Source organism: Schistocerca gregaria, unplaced genomic scaffold (genome assembly GCF_023897955.1).
Source record: "Schistocerca gregaria isolate iqSchGreg1 unplaced genomic scaffold, iqSchGreg1.2 ptg000244l, whole genome shotgun sequence".
Classification (NCBI taxonomy): domain Eukaryota; kingdom Metazoa; phylum Arthropoda; class Insecta; order Orthoptera; family Acrididae; genus Schistocerca; species Schistocerca gregaria.
Window position 1 is genome coordinate 6,840,760 of NW_026061753.1, and position 20,694 is coordinate 6,861,453.

The window sequence follows — 20,694 nt, forward strand, 5'->3', positions numbered from 1 at the left end:
AAAAGTTCAATATTCAGTACCTAAAACTTGAATTGGATTACTTCTTACTGGCTATTACATCAACTTAGATGCTTCATCTGTGTTCCACTATGGTGATTTTAGTGTCTCAGCATACCGCAGCACGCGACATAGCTTTGCAGACGATAAGTACAACCGTTTCAGAGAGAAGAGCAGCCAATGTGTCGATCTGGCTTTAAGTCGATTCTATAACAAATGACGAAAACGGACGGATTTCTCCGGTTTTTACTACATATGAACACTTTTCACATTCTCCCATGCAACTCGGCTGCTAGTCCTCCTGTAATGCAGAATCTTAAGGTCCTAGCTCATGTCCAAGGCACCAAAGCCAGCTAAAAAGTCAATAATCGATACCTAAAACATGAATTGTACTACTTCTTACTGGCTATTACATCAACTTAGAAGCTTCATCTGTGTTCTACTATGGTGCTTTTAGTGTCTCTGCATACCGCAGCACGCGACATAGCTTTGCAGACGATAAGTACAACCGTTTCAGAGAGAAGAGCGGCCAATGTGACGATCTGGCTTTAAGTCGATTCGATAAGAAATAACGAAAACGGACGGATTTTTAAGGTTTTTATTACATATGAACACTTTTCACATTGTCCCGTGCAACTCGGCTGCTAGTCCTCCTTTCATGCAGAATCGTAAGGTCCTAGCTCATGTCCAAGGCACCAAAGCCAGCTAAAAAGTCAATAATCGATACCTAAAAACCGCAGCACGCGACATAGCTTTGCAGACGATAAGTACAAGCGTTTCAGAGAGAAGAGCGGCCAATGTGACGATCTGGCTTTAAGCCGATTCGATAACAAATGACGAAAACGGACGGATTTTTAAGGTTTTTATTACATATGAACACTTTTCACATTCTACCGTGCAACTCGGCTGCTAGTCCTCCTCTCATGCTGAATCGTAAGGTCCTAGCTCATGTCCAAGGCACCAAACCCAGCTAAAAAGTCAATAATCGATACCTAAAACTTGAATTGTACTACTTCTTACTGGATATTACATCAACTTAGAAGCTTCATCTGTGTTCTACTATGGTGCTTTTAGTGTCTCCACATACCGCAGCACGCGACATAGCTTTGCAGACGGTAAGTACAACCGTTTCAGAGTGAAGAGCGGCCAATGTGACGATCTGGCTTTAAGGCGATTCGATAACAAATGACGAAAACGGACGGATTTCTTAGGTTTTTACTACATATGAACACTTTTCACATTCTCCCATGCAACTCGGCTGCTAGTCCTCCTTTCATGCAGAATCTTAAGGTCCTAGCTCATGTCCAAGGCACCAAAGCTAGCTAAAAAGTCAATAATCGATACCTAAAACTTGAATTGTACTACTTCTTACTGGCTATTACATCAACTTAGAAGCTTCATCTGTGTTCTACTATGGTGCTTTTAGTGTCTCCACATACCGCAAAACGCGACATAGCTTTGCAGACGGTAAGTACAACCGTTTCAGAGAGAAGAGCGGCCAATGTGACGATCTGGCTTTAAGTCGATTCGATAACAAATGACGAAAACCGACGGATGTCTCAGGTTTTTACTACATATGAACACTTTTCACATTCTCCCGTGCAACTGGGCTGCTAGTCCTCCTTTTATGCAGAATCTTAAAGTCCTAGATCATGTCCAAGGCACCAAATCAAGCTAAAAAGTCAATAATCGATACCTAAAACTTGAATTGTACTAGTTCTTACTGGCTATTACATCAACTTAGAACCTTCATCTGTGTTCTACTATGGTGCTTTTCCTGTTTCCGCCTACGGCAACACGCGACATAGCTTTGCAGACGGTAAGTACAACCGTTTCAGAGAGAAGAGCGGCCAATGTGACGATCTGGCTTTAAGTCGATTCGATAACAAATGACGAAAACGGACGGATGTCTCAGGTTTTTACTACATATGAACACTTTTCACATTCTCCCGTGCAACTGGGCTGCTAGTCCTCCTTTTATGCAGAATCTTAAAGTCCTAGATCATGTCCAAGGCACCAAATCCAGCTAAAAAGTCAATAATCGATACCTAAAACTTGAATTGTACTAGTTCTTACTGGCTATTACATCAACTTAGAACCTTCATCTGTGTTCTACTATGGTGCTTTTCCTGTTTCCGCCTACGGCAACACGCGACATAGCTTTGAAGACGATAAGTACAACCGTTTCAGAGAGAAGAGCGGCCAATGTGACGATCTGGCTTTAAGTCGATTCGACAACAAATGACGAAAACGGACGGATTTCTCAGGATTTTACTACATAGGAACACTTTTCACATTCACCCATGCAACTCGGCTGCTAGTCCTCCTTTAATGCAGAATCTTAAGGTCCTAGCTCATGTCCAAGGCACCAAAGCCAGCTAAAAGGTCAATATTCAGTACCTAAAACTTGAATTGGATTACTTCTTACTGGCTATTACATCAACTTAGATGCTTCATCTGTGTTCTACTATTTTGCTTTTAGTGTGTCCGCATACCGCAGCACGCGACATAGCTTTGCAGACGATAAGTACAACCGTTTCAGAGAGAAGAGCGGCCAATGTGACGATCTGGCTTTAAGTCGATTCGATAACAAATGACGAATGCGGACGGATGTCTCAGGTTTTTACTGCATATGAACACTTTTCACATTCTCCCGTGCAACTCGGCTGCTAGTCCTCCTTTCATGGAGAATCTTAAGGTCCTAGCTCATGTCCAAGGCACCAAAGCCAGCTAAAAAGTCAATAATCGATACCTAAAACTTGAATTGGATTACTTCTTACTGGCTATTACATCAACTTAGATGCTTCATCTGTGTTCTACTATGGTGATTTTAGTGTCTCAGCATACCGCAGCACGCGACATAGCTTTGCAGACGATAAGTGCAACCGTTTCAGAGAGAAGAGCAGCCAATGTGACGATCTGGCTTTAAGTCGATTCTATAACAAATGACGAAAACGGACGGATTTCTCCGGTTTTTACTACATATGAACACTTTTCACATTCTCCCATGCAACTCGGCTGCTAGTCCTCCTTTAATGCAGAATCTTAAGGTCCTAGCTCATGTCCAAGGCACCAAAGCCAGCTAAAAAGTCAATAATCGATACCTAAAACTTGAATTGGATTACCTCTTACTGGCTATTACATCAACTTAGATGCTTCATCTGTTGTCTACTATGGTGATTTTAGTGTCTCTGCATACCGCAGCACGCGACATAGCTTTGCAGACGATAGGTACAAGCGTTTCAGAGAGAAGAGCGGATAATGTGACGATCTGGCTTTAAGTCGATTCGATAACAAATGACGAAAACGGACGGATTTCTCAGGTTTTAACTACATATGAACACTTTTCACATTCTCACGTGCAACTCGGCTGCTAGTCCTCCTTTCAGGCAGAATCTTAAGGTCCTAGCTCATGTCCAAGGCACCAAAGCCAGCTAAAAGTTCCATATTCAATACCTAAAACTTGAATTGTACTACTTCTTACTGGCTATTACATCAACTTAGAAGCTTCATCTGTGTTCTATTATGGTGATTTTAGTGTCTCCGCATACCGCAGCACGCGACATAGCTTTGCAGACGATAAGTACAACCGTTTCAGGGAGAAGAGCGGCCAATGTGACGACCTGGCTTTAAGTCGATTCGATAACAAATGACGGAAACGGACGGATTTCTCAGGTTTTTACTACATATGAACACTTTTCATATTCTCCCGTCCAACTGGGCTGCTAGTCCTCCTTTCATGCAGAGTCTTAAGGTCCTAGCTCATGTCCAAGGCACCAAAGCCAGCTAAAAAGTCAATAATCGATACCTAAAACATGAATTGTACTACTTCTTACTGGCTATTACATCAACTTAGAAGCTTCATCTGTGTTCTACTATGGTGCTTTTAGTGTCTCTGCATACCGCAGCACGCGACATAGCTTTGCAGACGATAAGTACAACCGTTTCAGAGAGAAGAGCGGCCAATGTGACGATCTGGCTTTAAGTCGATTCGATAAGAAATAACGAAAACGGACGGATTTTTAAGGTTTTTATTACATATGAACACTTTTCACATTCTCCCGTGCAACTCGGCTGCTAGTCCTCCTTTCATGCAGAATCGTAAGGTCCTAGCTCATGTCCAAGGCACCAAATCCAGCTAAAAAGTCAATAATCGATACCTAAAACTTGAATTGTACTACTTCTTACTGGCTATTACATCAACTTAGAAGCTTCATCTGTGTTCTACTATGGTGCTTTTAGTGTCTCCACATACCGCAGCACGCGACATAGCTTTGCAGACGATAAGTACAAGCGTTTCAGAGAGAAGAGCGGCCAATGTGACGATCTGGCTTTAAGCCGATTCGATAACAAATGACGAAAACGGACGGATTTTTAAGGTTTTTATTACATATGAACACTTTTCACATTCTACCGTGCAACTCGGCTGCTAGTCCTCCTCTCATGCTGAATCGTAAGGTCCTAGCTCATGTCCAAGGCACCAAACCCAGCTAAAAAGTCAATAATCGATACCTAAAACTTGAATTGTACTACTTCTTACTGGATATTACATCAACTTAGAAGCTTCATCTGTGTTCTACTATGGTGCTTTTAGTGTCTCCACATACCGCAGCACGCGACATAGCTTTGCAGACGGTAAGTACAACCGTTTCAGAGTGAAGAGCGGCCAATGTGACGATCTGGCTTTAAGGCGATTCGATAACAAATGACGAAAACGGACGGATTTCTTAGGTTTTTACTACATATGAACACTTTTCACATTCTCCCATGCAACTCGGCTGCTAGTCCTCCTTTCATGCAGAATCTTAAGGTCCTAGCTCATGTCCAAGGCACCAAAGCTAGCTAAAAAGTCAATAATCGATACCTAAAACTTGAATTGTACTACTTCTTACTGGCTATTACATCAACTTAGAAGCTTCATCTGTGTTCTACTATGGTGCTTTTAGTGTCTCCACATACCGCAGAACGCGACATAGCTTTGCAGACGGTAAGTACAACCGTTTCAGAGAGAAGAGCGGCCAATGTGACGATCTGGCTTTAAGTCGATTCGATAACAAATGACGAAAACGGACGGATGTCTCAGGTTTTTACTACATATGAACACTTTTCACATTCTCCCGTGCAACTGGGCTGCTAGTCCTCCTTTTATGCAGAATCTTAAAGTCCTAGATCATGTCCAAGGCACCAAATCCAGATAAAAAGTCAATAATCGATACCTAAAACTTGAATTGTACTAGTTCTTACTGGCTATTACATCAACTTAGAACCTTCATCTGTGTTCTACTATGGTGCTTTTCCTGTTTCCGCCTACGGCAACACGCGACATAGCTTTGAAGACGATAAGTACAACCGTTTCAGAGAGAAGAGCGGCCAATGTGACGATCTTGCTTTAAGTCGATTCGACAACAAATGACGAAAACGGACGGATTTCTCAGGATTTTACTACATAGGAACACTTTTCACATTCACCCATGCAACTCGGCTGCTAGTCCTCCTTTAATGCAGAATCTTAAGGTCCTAGCTCATGTCCAAGGCACCAAAGCCAGCTAAAAGGTCAATATTCAGTACCTAAAACTTTAATTGGATTACTTCTTACTGGCTATTACATCAACTTAGATGCTTCATCTGTGTTCTACTATTTTGCTTTTAGTGTGTCCGCATACCGCAGCACGCGACATAGCTTTGCAGACGATAAGTACAACCGTTTCAGAGAGAAGAGCGGCCAATGTGACGATCTGGCTTTAAGTCGATTCGATAACAAATGACGAATGCGGACGGATGTCTCAGGTTTTTACTGCATATGAACACTTTTCACATTCTCCCGTGCAACTCGGCTGCTAGTCCTCCTTTCATGGAGAATCTTAAGGTCCTAGCTCATGTCCAAGGCACCAAAGCCAGCTAAAAAGTCAATAATCGATACCTAAAACTTGAATTGGATTACTTCTTACTGGCTATTACATCAACTTAGATGCTTCATCTGTGTTCTACTATGGTGATTTTAGTGTCTCAGCATACCGCAGCACGCGACATAGCTTTGCAGACGATAAGTGCAACCGTTTCAGAGAGAAGAGCAGCCAATGTGACGATCTGGCTTTAAGTCGATTCTATAACAAATGACGAAAACGGACGGATTTCTCCGGTTTTTACTACATGTGAACACTTTTCACATTCTCCCATGCAACTCGGCTGCTAGTCCTCCTTTAATGCAGAATCTTAAGGTCCTAGCTCATGTCCAAGGCACCAAAGCCAGCTAAAAAGTCAATAATCGATACCTAAAACTTGAATTGGATTACTTCTTACTGGCTATTACATCAACTTAGATGCTTCATCTGTTGTCTACTATGGTGATTTTAGTGTCTCTGCATACCGCAGCACGCGACATAGCTTTGCAGACGATAGGTACAAGCGTTTCAGAGAGAAGAGCGGATAATGTGACGATCTGGCTTTAAGTCGATTCGATAACAAATGACGAAAACGGACGGATTTCTCAGGTTTTAACTACTTATGAACACTTTTCACATTCTCCCGTGCAACTCGGCTGCTAGTCCTCCTTTCATGCAGAGTCTTAAGGTCCTAGCTCATGTCCAAGGCACCAAAGCCAGCTAAAAGGTCAATAATCGATACCTAAAACATGAATTGTACTACTTCTTACTGGCTATTACATCAACTTAGAAGCTTCATCTGTGTTCTACTATGGTGCTTTTAGTGTCTCTGCATGCCGCAGCACGCGACATAGCTTTGCAGACGATAAGTACAACCGTTTCAGAGAGAAGAGCGGCCAATGTGACGATCTGGCTTTAAGTCGATTCGATAAGAAATAACGAAAACGGACGGATTTTTAAGGTTTTTATTACATATGAACACTTTTCACATTCTCCCGTGCAACTCGGCTGCTAGTCCTCCTTTCATGCAGAATCATAAGGTCCTAGCTCATGTCCAAGGCACCAAAGCCAGCTAAAAAGTCAATAATCGATACCTAAAACTTGAATTGTACTACTTCTTACTGGCTATTACATCAACTTAGAAGCTTTATCTGTGTTCTACTATGGTGCTTTTAGTGTCTCCACATACCGCAGCACGCGACATAGCTTTGCAGACGATAAGTACAACCGTTTCAGAGAGAAGAGCGGCCAATGTGACGATCTGGCTTTAAGTCGATTCGATAACAAATGACGAAAACGGACGGATGTCTCAGGTTTTTACTACATATGAACACTTTTCACATTCTCCCGTGCAACTGGGCTGCTAGTCCTCCTTTTATGCAGAATCTTAAAGTCCTAGCTCATGTCCAAGGCACCAAAGCCAGCTAAAAGGTCAATAATCGATACCTAAAACTTGAATTGTACTACTTCTTACTGGCTATTACATCAACTTAGAAGCTTCATGTGTGTTCTACTATGGTGCTTTTCCTGTTTCCGCCTATGGCAATACGCGACATAGCTTTGCAGACGATAAGTACAACCGTTTCCGAGAGCAGAGCGGCCAATGTGACGATGTGGCTTTAAGTCGATTCGATAACAAATGACGAAAACGGACGGATTTCTCCGGTTTTTACTACATATGAACACTTTTCACATTCTCCCTTGCAACTCGGCTGCTAGTCCTCCTTTCATACAGAATGTTAAGGTCCTAGCTCATGTCCAAGGCACCAAAGCCAGCTAAAGATCAATATTCAATACCTAAAACTTGAATTGTTCTACTTCTTACTGGCTATTACATCAACTTAGAAGCTTCATCTGTGTTCTACTATGGTGCTTTTAGTGTCTCAGCATACCGCAGCACGCGACATAGCTTTGCAGACGATAAGTTCAACCGTTTCAGAGAGAAGAGTGGCCAATGTGACGATCTGGCTTTATGTCGATTCGATAACAAATGACGAAAACGGACGGATTTCTCAGGTTTTTACTACATATGAACACTTTTCACATTCTCCCGTGCAACTGGGCTGCTAGTCCTCCATCATGCAAAATCTTAGGTTCCTAGCTCGTGTCCAAGGCCCAAAGAAGGGTAAAAAGTCAATAACCGATACCTAAAACTTTAATTGTACTACTTCTTACTGGCTATTACATCAACTTAGAAGCTTCATCTCTGTTCTACTATGGTGCTTTTAGTGTCTCCGCATATCGCAGCACGCGACATAGCTTTGTAGACGATAAGTACAACCGTTTCAGAGAGAAGAGCGGCCAATGTGACGATCTGGCATTAAGTAGGTTCGATAACAAATGACGAAAGCGGACGGATTTCTCAGGTTTTTACTACATATGAACACTTTTCTCATTCTCCCGTGCAACTCGGCTGCTAGTCCTCCTTTCATGCAGAATCTTAATGTCCTAGCTCATATCCAAGGCACCAAAGCCAGCTAAAAAGTCAATAATCGATACCTAAAACTTGAATTGTACTACTTCTTACTGGCTATTACATCAACTTAGACGCTTCATCTGTGTTCTACTATGGTGATTTTAGTGTCTCCGCATACCGCAGCACGCGACATAGCTTTGCAGACGATAAGTACAAGCGTTTCAGAGAGAAGAGCGGCCAATGTGCCGATCTGGCTTTAAGTCGATTCGATAACAAATGACGAAAACGGACGGATTTCTCAGGTTTTTACTACATATGAACAATTTTCACATTATCCCGTGCAACTCGGCTGCTAGTCCTCCTTTCATGCAGAATCTTGAGGTCCTAGCTCATGTCCAAGGCACCAAAGCCAGCTAAAAAGTAAATAATCGATACCTAAAACTTGAATTGTACTACTTCTTACTGGGTATTACATCAACTTAGAAGATTCATCTGTGTTCTACTATTGTGCTTTTAGTGTCTCCGCATACCGCAGCACGCGACATAGCTTAGCAGACGATAAGTACAAGCGTTTCAGAGAGAAGAGCGGCCAATGTGACGATCTGGCTTTAAGTCGATTCGATAACAAATGACGAAAACGGACGGATTTCTCAAGTTTTAACTACATTTGAACACTTTTCACATTCTCCCGTGCAACTCGGCTGCTAGTCCTCCTTTCATGCAGAATCATAAGGTCCTAGCTCATGTCCAATGCACCAAAGCCAGGTAAAATTCAATAATCGATACCTAAAACTTGAATTGTACTACTTCTTACTGGCTATTACATCAACTTAGAAGCTTCATCTGTGTTCTACTATGGTGCTTTTAGTGTCTCCGCATACCGCAGAACGCGACATAGCTTTGCAGACGATAAGTACAACCGTTTCAGAGAGAAGAGCGGAAAATGTGACGATCTGGCTTTAAGTCGATTCAATAACAAATGACGAAAACGGACGGATTTCTCAGGTTTTTACTACATATGAACACTTTTCACATTCTGCCGTGCAACTCGGCTGCTAGTCCTCCTTTCATACAGAATGTTAAGGTCCTAGCTCATGTCCAAGGCACCAAAGCCAGCTAAAAAGTCAATAATCGATACCTAAAACTTGAATTGGACTACTTCTTACTGGTTATTACATCAACTTAGAAGCTTCATCTGTGTTCTACTGTGGTGATTTTAGTCTCTCCAGATCCCGCAGCACGTGACATAGCTTTGCAGACGATAAGTACAACCGATTCAGAGAGAAGAGCGGCCACTGTGACGATCTGGCTTTAAGTCGATTCGATAACAAATGACGAAAACGGACGTATTTCTCAGTTTTTTACTACATATGAACACTTTTCACATTCTCCCATGCAACTCCGCTGCTAGTCCTCCTTTCATGCAGAATGTTAAGGTCCTAGGTCATGTCCAAGGCACCAAAGCCAGGTATAAAGTCAATAATCGATACCCAAAACTTGAATTGTACTACGTCTTACTGGGTATTACATCAACTTAGAAGCTTCATCTGTGTTCTACTATGGTGCTTTTAGTGTCTCCGCATACCGCAGCACGCGACATAGCTTTGCAGACGATAAGTACAACCGTTTCAGAGAGAAGAGCGGCCAATGTGACGATCTGGCTTTAAGTCGATTCGATAACAAATGACGAAAGTGGACGGATTTCTCAGGTTTTTACTACATATGAACACTTTTCTCATTCTCCCGTGCAACTCGGCTGCTAGTACTCCTTTCATGCAGAATCATAAGGTCGTAGCTCATGTCCAAGGCACCAAAGCCAGCTAAAAAGTCAATAATCGATACCTAAAACTTGAATTGTACTACTTCTTACTGGCTATTACATCAACTTAGAAGCTTCATCTGTGTTCTACTATGGTGCTTTTCGTGTCTCCGCATACCGCAGCACGCGACATAGCTTTGCAATCGATAAGTACAACCGTTTCAGAGAAAAGAGCGGCCAATGTGACTATATGGCTTTAAGCCGATTCGATAACAAATGACGAAAACGGACGGATTTCTTAGGTTTTTACTACATATGAACACTTTTCACCTTCTCCCATGCAACTCGGCTGCTAGTCCTCCTTTTATGCAGAATCTTAAGGTCCTAGCTCATGTCCAAGGCACCAAAGCCAGCTAAAAAGTCAATAATCGATACCTAAAACTTGAATTGTACTACTTCTTACTGGCTATTACATCAACTTAGAAGCTTCATCTGTGTTCTACTATGGTGCTTTTAGTGTCTCCGCATACCGCAGCACGCGACATAGCTTTGCAGACGATAAGTACAACCGTTTCAGAGAGAAGAGCGGCCAATGTGACGATCTGGCTTTAAGTCGATTCGATAACAAATGTCGAAAACGGACGGATGTCTCAGGTTTTTACTACATATGAACACTTTTCACATTCTCCCGTGCAACTGGGCTGCTAGTCCTCCTTTTATGCAGAATCTTAAAGTCCTAGCTCATGTCCAAGGCACCAAATCCAGCTAAAAAGTCAATAATCGATACCTAAAACTTGAATTGTACTACTTCTTACTGGCTATTACATCAACTTAGAAGCTTCATCTGTGTTCTACTATGGTGCTTTTCCTGTTTCCGCCTACGGCAACACGCGACATAGCTTTGCAGACGATAAGTACAACCGTTTCAGTGAGAAGAGCGGCCAATGTGACGATCTGGCTTTAATTCGATTCGTTAACAAATGACGAAAACGGACGGATGTCTCAGGTTCTTACTGCATATGAACACTTTTCACATTCTCCCATGCAACTCGGCTGCTAGTCCTCCTTTCATGCAGAATCTTAAGGTCCTAGCTCTTGTCCAAGTCACCAAAGCCAGCTAAAAATCAATAATAGATAGCTAAAACTTAAAGTGGATTACTTCTTACTGGCTATTACATCAACTTAGATGCTTCATCTGTGTTCTACTACGGTGATTTTAGTGTCTCCGCATACCGCAGCACGCGACATAGCTTTGCAGACGATAAGTACAACCGTTTCAGGGAGAAGAGCGGCCAATGTGACGACCTGGCTTTAAGTCGATTCGATAACAAATGACGGAAACGGACGGATTTCTCAGGTTTTTACTACATATGAACACTTTTCATATTCTCCCGTCCAACTGGGCTGCTAGTCCTCCTTTCATGCAGAGTCTTAAGGTCCTAGCTCATGTCCAAGGCACCAAAGCCAGCTAAAAAGTCAATAATCGATACCTAAAACATGAATTGTACTACTTCTTACTGGCTATTACATCAACTTAGAAGCTTCATCTGTGTTCTACTATGGTGCTTTTAGTGTCTCTGCATACCGCAGCACGCGACATAGCTTTGCAGACGATAAGTACAACCGTTTCAGAGAGAAGAGCGGCCAATGTGACGATCTGGCTTTAAGTCGATTCGATAAGAAATAACGAAAACGGACGGATTTTTAAGGTTTTTATTACATATGAACACTTTTCACATTGTCCCGTGCAACTCGGCTGCTAGTCCTCCTTTCATGCAGAATCGTAAGGTCCTAGCTCATGTCCAAGGCACCAAAGCCAGCTAAAAAGTCAATAATCGATACCTAAAACTTGAATTGTACTACTTCTTACTGGCTATTACATCAACTTAGAAGCTTCATCTGTGTTCTACTATGGTGCTTTTAGTGTCTCCACATACCGCAGCACGCGACATAGCTTTGCAGACGATAAGTACAAGCGTTTCAGAGAGAAGAGCGGCCAATGTGACGATCTGGCTTTAAGCCGATTCGATAACAAATGACGAAAACGGACGGATTTTTAAGGTTTTTATTACATATGAACACTTTTCACATTCTACCGTGCAACTCGGCTGCTAGTCCTCCTCTCATGCTGAATCGTAAGGTCCTAGCTCATGTCCAAGGCACCAAACCCAGCTAAAAAGTCAATAATCGATACCTAAAACTTGAATTGTACTACTTCTTACTGGATATTACATCAACTTAGAAGCTTCATCTGTGTTCTACTATGGTGCTTTTAGTGTCTCCACATACCGCAGCAGGCGACATAGCTTTGCAGACGGTAAGTACAACCGTTTCAGAGTGAAGAGCGGCCAATGTGACGATCTGGCTTTAAGGCGATTCGATAACAAATGACGAAAACGGACGGATTTCTTAGGTTTTTACTACATATGAACACTTTTCACATTCTCCCATGCAACTCGGCTGCTAGTCCTCCTTTCATGCAGAATCTTAAGGTCCTAGCTCATGTCCAAGGCACCAAAGCCAGCTAAAAAGTCAATAATCGATACCTAAAACTTGAATTGTACTACTTCTTACTGGCTATTACATCAACTTAGAAGCTTCATCTGTGTTCTACTATGGTGCTTTTAGTGTCTCCACATGCCGCAGAACGCGACATAGCTTTGCAGACGGTAAGTACAACGGTTTCAGAGAGAAGAGCGGCCAATGTGACGATCTGGCTTTAAGTCGATTCGATAACAAATGACGAAAACGGACGGATGTGTCAGGTTTTTACTACATATGAACACTTTTCACATTCTCCCGTGCAACTGGGCTGCTAGTCCTCCTTTCATGCAGAATCTTAAAGTCCTAGATCATGTCCAAGGCACCAAATCCAGCTAAAAAGTCAATAATCGATACCTAAAACTTGAATTGTACTAGTTCTTACTGGCTATTACATCAACTTAGAACCTTCATCTGTGTTCTACTATGGTGCTTTTAGTGTCTCCACATACCGCAGCACGCGACATAGCTTTGCAGACGGTAAGTACAACCGTTTCAGAGAGAAGAGCGGCCAATGTGACGATCTGGCTTTAAGTCGATTCGACAACAAATGACGAAAACGGACGGATTTCTCAGGTTTTTACTACATAGCAACACTTTTCACATTCACCCGTGCAACTCGGCTGCTAGTCCTCCTTTAATGCAGAATCTTAAGGTCCTAGCTCATGTCCAAGGCACCAAAGCCAGCTAAAAGGTCAATATTCAGTACCTAAAACTTGAATTGGATTACTTCTTACTGGCTATTACATCAACTTAGATGCTTCATCTGTGTTCTACTATTTTGCTTTTAGTGTGACCGCATACCGCAGCACGCGACATAGCTTTGCAGACGATAAGTACAACCGTTTCAGAGAGAAGAGCGGCCAATGTGACGATCTGGCTTTAAGTCGATTCGATAACAAATGACGAATACGGACGGATGTCTCAGGTTTTTACTGCATATGAACACTTTTCACATTCTCCCGTGCAACTCGGCTGCTAGTCCTCCTTTCATGGAGAATCTTAAGGTCCTAGCTCATGTCCAAGGCACCAAAGCCAGCTAAAAAGTCAATAATCGATACCTAAAACTTGAATTGGATTACTTCTTACTGGCTATTACATCAACTTAGATGCTTCATCTGTGTTCTACTGTGGTGATTTTAGTGTCTCAGCATACCGCAGCACGCGACATAGCTTTGCAGACGATAAGTGCAACCGTTTCAGAGAGAAGAGCAGCCAATGTGACGATCTGGCTTTAAGTCGATTCTATAACAAATGACGAAAACGGACGGATTTCTCCGGTTTTTACTACATATGAACACTTTTCACATTCTCCCATGCAACTCGGCTGCTAGTCCTCCTTTAATGCAGAATCTTAAGGTCCTAGCTCATGTCCAAGGCACCAAAGCCAGCTAAAAAGTCAATAATCGATACCTAAAACTTGAATTGGATTACTTCTTACTGGCTATTACATCAACTTAGATGCTTCATCTGTTGTCTACTATGGTGATTTTAGTGTCTCTGCATACCGCAGCACGCGACATAGCTTTGCAGACGATAGGTACAAGCGTTTCAGAGAGAAGAGCGGATAATGTGACGATCTGGCTTTAAGTCGATTCGATAACAAATGACGAAAACGGACGGATTTCTCAGGTTTTAACTACATATGAACACTTTTCACATTCTCACGTGCAACTCGGCTGCTAGTCCTCCTTTCAGGCAGAATCTTAAGGTCGTAGCTCATGTCCAAGGCACCAAAGCCAGCTAAAAGTTCCATATTCAATACCTAAAACTTGAATTGTACTACTTCTTACTGGCTATTACATCAACTTAGAAGCTTCATCTGTGTTCTATTATGGTGATTTTAGTGTCTCCGCATACCGCAGCACGCGACATAGCTTTGCAGACGATAAGTACAACTGTTTCAGGGAGAAGAGCGGCCAATGTGACGACCTGGCTTTAAGTCGATTCGATAACAAATGACGGAAACGGACGGATTTCTCAGGTTTTTACTACATATGAACACTTTTCACATTCTCCCGTGCAACTCGGCTGCTAGTCCTCCTTTCATGCAGAGTCTTAAGGTCCTAGCTCATGTCCAAGGCACCAAAGCCAGCTAAAAGGTCAATAATCGATACCTAAAACATGAATTGTACTACTTCTTACTGGCTATTACATCAACTTAGAAGCTTCATCTGTGTTCTACTATGGTGCTTTTAGTGTCTCTGCATGCCGCAGCACGCGACATAGCTTTGCAGACGATAAGTACAACCGTTTCAGAGAGAAGAGCGGCCAATGTGACGATCTGGCTTTAAGTCGATTCGATAAGAAATAACGAAAACGGACGGATTTTTAAGGTTTTTATTACATATGAACACTTTTCACATTCTCCCGTGCAACTCGGCTGCTAGTCCTCCTTTCATGCAGAATCATAAGGTCCTAGCTCATGTCCAAGGCACCAAAGCCAGCTAAAAAGTCAATAATCGATACCTAAAACTTGAATTGTACTACTTCTTACTGGCTATTACATCAACTTAGAAGCTTTATCTGTGTTCTACTATGGTGCTTTTAGTGTCTCCACATACCGCAGCACGCGACATAGCTTTGCAGACGATAAGTACAACCGTTTCAGAGAGAAGAGCGGCCAATGTGACGATCTGGCTTTAAGTCGATTCGATAACAAATGACGAAAACGGACGGATGTCTCAGGTTTTTACTACATATGAACACTTTTCACATTCTCCCGTGCAACTGGGCTGCTAGTCCTCCTTTTATGCAGAATCTTAAAGTCCTAGCTCATGTCCAAGGCACCAAAGCCAGCTAAAAGGTCAATAATCGATACCTAAAACTTGAATTGTACTACATCTTACTGGCTATTACATCAACTTAGAAGCTTCATGTGTGTTCTACTATGGTGCTTTTCCTGTTTCCGCCTATGGCAACACGCGACATAGCTTTGCAGACGATAAGTACAACCGTTTCCGAGAGCAGAGCGGCCAATGTGACGATGTGGCTTTAAGTCGATTCGATAACAAATGACGAAAACGGACGGATTTCTCCGGTTTTTACTACATATGAACACTTTTCACATTCTCCCTTGCAACTCGGCTGCTAGTCCTCCTTTCATACAGAATGTTAAGGTCCTAGCTCATGTCCAAGGCACCAAAGCCAGCTAAAGATCAATATTCAATACCTAAAACTTGAATTGTTCTACTTCTTACTGGCTATTACATCAACTTAGAAGCTTCATCTGTGTTCTACTATGGTGCTTTTAGTGTCTCAGCATACCGCAGCACGCGACATAGCTTTGCAGACGATAAGTACAACCGTTTCAGAGAGAAGAGTGGCCAATGTGACGATCTGGCTTTATGTCGATTCGATAACAAATGACGAAAACGGACGGATTTCTCAGGTTTTTACTACATATGAACACTTTTCACATTCTCCCGTGCAACTGGGCTGCTAGTCCTCCATCATGCAAAATCTTAGGTTCCTAGCTCGTGTCCAAGGCCCAAAGAAGGGTAAAAAGTCAATAACCGATACCTAAAACTTTAATTGTACTACTTCTTACTGGCTATTACATCAACTTAGAAGCTTCATCTCTGTTCTACTATGGTGCTTTTAGTGTCTCCGCATATCGCAGCACGCGACATAGCTTTGTAGACGATAAGTACAACCGTTTCAGAGAGAAGAGCGGCCAATGTGACGATCTGGCATTAAGTAGGTTCGATAACAAATGACGAAAGCGGACGGATTTCTCAGGTTTTTACTACATATGAACACTTTTCTCATTCTCCCGTGCAACTCGGCTGCTAGTCCTCCTTTCATGCAGAATCTTAATGTCCTAGCTCATATCCAAGGCACCAAAGCCAACTAAAAAGTCAATAATCGATACCTAAAACTTGAATTGTACTACTTCTTACTGGCTATTACATCAACTTAGACGCTTCATATGTGTTCTACTATGGTGATTTTAGTGTCTCCGCATACCGCAGCACGCGACATAGCTTTGCAGACGATAAGTACAACCGTTTCAGAAAGAAGAGCGGCCAATGTGACGATCTGGCTTTAAGCCGATTCGATAACAAATGACGAAAACGGACGGATTTTTAAGGTTTTTACTACATATGAACACTTTTCATATTCTCCCGTGCAACTCGGCTGCTAGTCCTCCTTTCATGCTCAATCGTAAGGTCCTAGCTCATGTCCGAGGCACCAAACCCAGCTAAAAAGTCAATAATCGATACCTAAATCTTGAATTGGTCTACTTCTTACTGGCTATTACATCAACTTAGAAGCTTCATCTGTGTTCTACTATGGTGCTTTTAGTGTCTCCGCATACCGCAGCACGCGACATAGCTTTGCAGACGATAAGTACAACCGTTTCAGAGAGAAGAGCGGCCAATGTGACGATCTGGCTTTAAGTCGATTCGCTAACAAATGACGAAAACGGACGGATGTCTCAGGTTTTTACTACATATGAACACTTTTCACATTCTCCCGTGCAACTGGGCTGCTAGTCCTCCTTTTATGCAGAATCTTAAAGTCCTAGCTCATGTCCAAGGCACCAAAGCCAGCTAAAAAGTCAATAATCGATACCTAAAACTTGAATTGTACTACTTCTTAGTGGCTATTACATCAACTTAGAAGCTTGTTCTGTGTTCTACTATGGTGCTTTTCCTGTTTCCGCCTACGGCAACACGCGACATAGCTTTGCAGACGATAAGTACAACCGTTTCAGAGAGAAGAGCGGAAAATGTGACGATCTGGCTTTAAGTCGATTCAATAACAAATGACGAAAACGGACGGATTTCTCAGGTTTTTACTACATATGAACACTTTTCACATTCTGCCGTGCAACTCGGCTGCTAGTCCTCCTTTCATACAGAATGTTAAGGTCCTAGCTCATGTCCAAGGCACCAAAGCCAGCTAAAAAGTCAATAATCGATACCTAAAACTTGAATTGGACTACTTCTTACTGGTTATTACATCAACTTAGAAGCTTCATCTGTGTTATACTGTGGTGATTTTAGTGTCTCCAGATCCCGCAGCACGTGACATAGCTTTGCAGACGATAAGTACAACCGATTCAGAGAGAAGAGCGGCCAATGTGACGATCTGGCTTTAAGTCGATTCGATAACAAATGACGAAAACGGACGTATTTCTCAGGTTTTTACTACATATGAACACTTTTCACATTCTCCCATGCAACTCCGCTGCTAGTCCTCCTTTCATGCAGAATGTTAAGGTCCTAGGTCATGTCCAAGGCACCAAAGCCAGCTATAAAGTCAATAATCGATACCCAAAACTTGAATTGTACTACGTCTTACTGGGTATTACATCAACTTAGAAGCTTCATCTGTGTTCTACTATGGTGCTTTTAGTGTCTCCGCATACCGCAGCACGCGACATAGCTTTGCAGACGATAAGTACAACCGTTTCAGAGAGAAGAGCGGCCAATGTGACGATCTGGCTTTAAGTCGATTCGATAACAAATGACGAAAGTGGACGGATTTCTCAGGTTTTTACTACATATGAACACTTTTCTCATTCTCCCGTGCAACTCGGCTGCTAGTACTCCTTTCATGCAGAATCATAAGGTCGTAGCTCATGTCCAAGGCACCAAAGCCAGCTAAAAAGTCAATAATCGATACCTAAAACTTGAATTGTACTACTTCTTACTGGCTATTACATCAACTTAGAAGCTTCATCTGTGTTCTACTATGGTGCTTTTCGTGTCTCCGCATACCGCAGCACGCGACATAGCTTTGCAATCGATAAGTACAACCGTTTCAGAGAAAAGAGCGGCCAATGTGACGATCTGGCTTTAAGCCGATTCGATAACAAATGACGAAAACGGACGGATTTCTTAGGTTTTTACTACATATGAACACTTTTCACCTTCTCCCATGCAACTCGGCTGCTAGTCCTCCTTTCATGCAGAATCTTAAGGTCCTAGCTCATGTCCAAGGCACCAAAGCCAGCTAAAAAGTCAATAATCGATACCTAAAACTTGAATTGTACTACTTCTTACTGGCTATTACATCAACTTAGAAGCTTCATCTGTGTTCTACTATGGAGCTTTTAGTGTCTCCACATACCGCAGCACGCGACATAGCTTTGCAGACTGTAAGTACAATCGTTTCAGAAAGAAGAGCGGCCAATGTGACGATCTGGCTTTAAGCCGATTCGATAACAAATGACGAAAACGGACGGATTTTTAAGGTTTTTACTACATATGAACACTTTTCATATTCTCCCGTGCAACTCGGCTGCTAGTCCTCCTTTCATGCTCAATCGTAAGGTCCTAGCTCATGTCCGAGGCACCAAACCCAGCTAAAAAGTCAATAATCGATACCTAAATCTTGAATTGGTCTACTTCTTACTGGCTATTACATCAACTTAGAAGCTTCATCTGTGTTCTACTATGGTGCTTTTAGTGTCTCCGCATACCGCAGCACGCGACATAGCTTTGCAGACGATAAGTACAACCGTTTCAGAGAGAAGAGCGGCCAATGTGACGATCTGGCTTTAAGTCGATTCGCTAACAAATGACGAAAACGGACGGATGTCTCAGGTTTTTACTACATATGAACACTTTTCACATTCTCCCGTGCAACTGGGCTGCTAGTCCCCCTTTTATGCAGAATCTTAAAGTCCTAGCTCATGTCCAAGGCACCAAAGCCAGCTAAAAAGTCAATAATCGATACCTAAAACTTGAATTGTACTACTTCTTAGTGGCTATTACATCAACTTAGAAGCTTGTTCTGTGTTCTACTATGGTGCTTTTCCTGTTTCCGCCTACGGCAACACGCGACATAGCTTTGCAGACGATAAGTACAACCGTTTCAGAGAGAAGAGCGGCCAATGTGACGATCTGGCTTTAAGTCGATTCGATAACAAATGACGAAAACGGACGGATTTCTCAGGTTTTTGCTACATAGGAACACTTTTCACATTCACCCGTGCAACTCGGCTGCTAGTCCTCCTTTCATGCAGAATCTTAAGGTCCTAGCTCATGTCCAAGGCACCAACGCCAGCTAAACGGTCAATATTCTGTACCTAAAACTTGAATTGGATTACTTCTTACTGGCTATTACATCAACTTAGATGCTTCATCTGTGTTCTACTATGGTGCTTTTAGTGTGTCCGCATACCGCAGCACGCGACATAGCTTTGCAGACGATAAGTACAACCGTTTCAGAGAGAAGTGCGGCCAATGTGACGATCTGGCTTTAAGTCGATTCGATAACAAATGACGAAAACGGACGGATGTCTCAGGTTTTTACTGCATATGAACACTTTTCACATTCTCCCGTGCTACTCGGCTGCTAGTCCTCCTTTCATGCAGAATCTTAAGGTCCTAGCTCATGTCCAAGGCACCAAAGCCAGCTAAAAAGTCAATAATCGATACCTAAAACTTGAATTGGATTACTTATTACTGGCTATTACATCAACTTAGATGCTTCATCTGTGTTCTACTATGGTGATTTTAGTGTCTCAGCATACCGCAGCACGCGACATATCTTTGCAGACGATAAGTGCAACCGTTTCAGAGAGAAGAGCAGCCAATGTGACGATCTGGCTTTAAGTCGATTCTATAACAAATGACGAAAACGGACGGATTTCTCCGGTTTTTACTACATATGAACACTTTTCACATTCTCCCATGCAACTCGGCTGCTAGTCCTCCTTTAATGCAGAATCTTAAGGTCCTAGCTCATGTCCAAGGCACCAAAGCCAGCTAAAAACTCAATAATCGATACCTAAAACTTGAATTGGATTACTTCTTACTGGCTATTACATCAACTTAGATGTTTCATCTGTTTTCTACTATGGTGATTTTAGTGTCTCCGCATACCGCAGCACGCGACATAGCTTTGCAGACGATAGGTACAAGCGTTTCAGAGAGAAGAGCGGCCAATGTGACGATCTGGCTTTAAGCCGATTCGATAACAAATGACGAAAACGGACGGATTTTTAAGGTTTTTACTACATATGAACACTTTTCATATTCTCCCGTGCAACTCGGCTGCTAGTCCTCCTTTCATGCTCAATCGTAAGGTCCTAGCTCATGTCCGAGGCACCAAACCCAGCTAAAAAGTCAATAATCGATACC